Below are 884 nucleotides of genomic sequence, written 5' to 3'. Positions count from 1 at the left end.
GGTTTAATTCACAGATCCATTAAAAACATCACAGCAACTACACAAGTGCACTTCGGTTCCTTCATTTTCTGAGTGTGTACACTTTCGGTTTTTGGGTGGGGTTTGGATTGTGGTTGGATTTTAGCCCTTAGCCATGGTCCAAGCCATGCCTTAGGATGTTGGTAAGAGTCCTTGGGTGGTGGTTCAAACTCATAGTCATAAAATTCAGGAATTTCACTACAAAAGACACAAACTGTTACTACTGAAATTTGACAGCAGCTATGGTTTCGGTTTTTGGGGTGGTTTGAGTTATTGGTTGGCTTTTAGCCTATGGCCCTGGACTTGACACTACCTTAATGAGTTAGGAAAGTCATGTTTTTGGCCGTTCGTGATTTGGTCGAGTTTAGAGGTCGTACGAGAATTTACGGTGAAAGGTGTCGAAATGACTCTCGAAAGAGTGTTGTATGTTTTTGGATTCCTTTCACCTATTTTCGTGTTTTGCAATTCTTGTGCATGTTTTTCAGTATGTTAGGGGTATTTTTAATCATGGTTAAACGTCGTTTTAATGTTAGTTCGGGTTGGTACGATACCATGAATAAAAATCAAGTGGTTGGTCCTAATAGTCTCATTTTTGATTCTATTGTTGAGTTTTGGTTCTATTGTCAAGTTTAAGTCAAGGTAATATTATTTGCATGTGTCACATATTAGAGTTAAGTCGCAACAAGCCTGGGAGCGATCCAACTCATCCGGTAAAAATAAGGTTTTAATTATATTACGTGCATAAAAATATAAAATGTTTATTTTTTAGATATATGCTATATGTCTTGTGGCCACCTTATGCTTATGGGTTTGGAAGTCGGTAGGCGCAACCGAGGACCTCTCCACCCGGTGACTTACGACCGGTT

Source organism: Primulina huaijiensis, chromosome 17, assembly GCF_012295235.1.
Source record: "Primulina huaijiensis isolate GDHJ02 chromosome 17, ASM1229523v2, whole genome shotgun sequence".
NCBI lineage: Eukaryota > Viridiplantae > Streptophyta > Magnoliopsida > Lamiales > Gesneriaceae > Primulina > Primulina huaijiensis.
The sequence above is the reverse complement of the archived record's forward strand: the minus strand, read 5'-3'. Positions refer to the sequence as shown.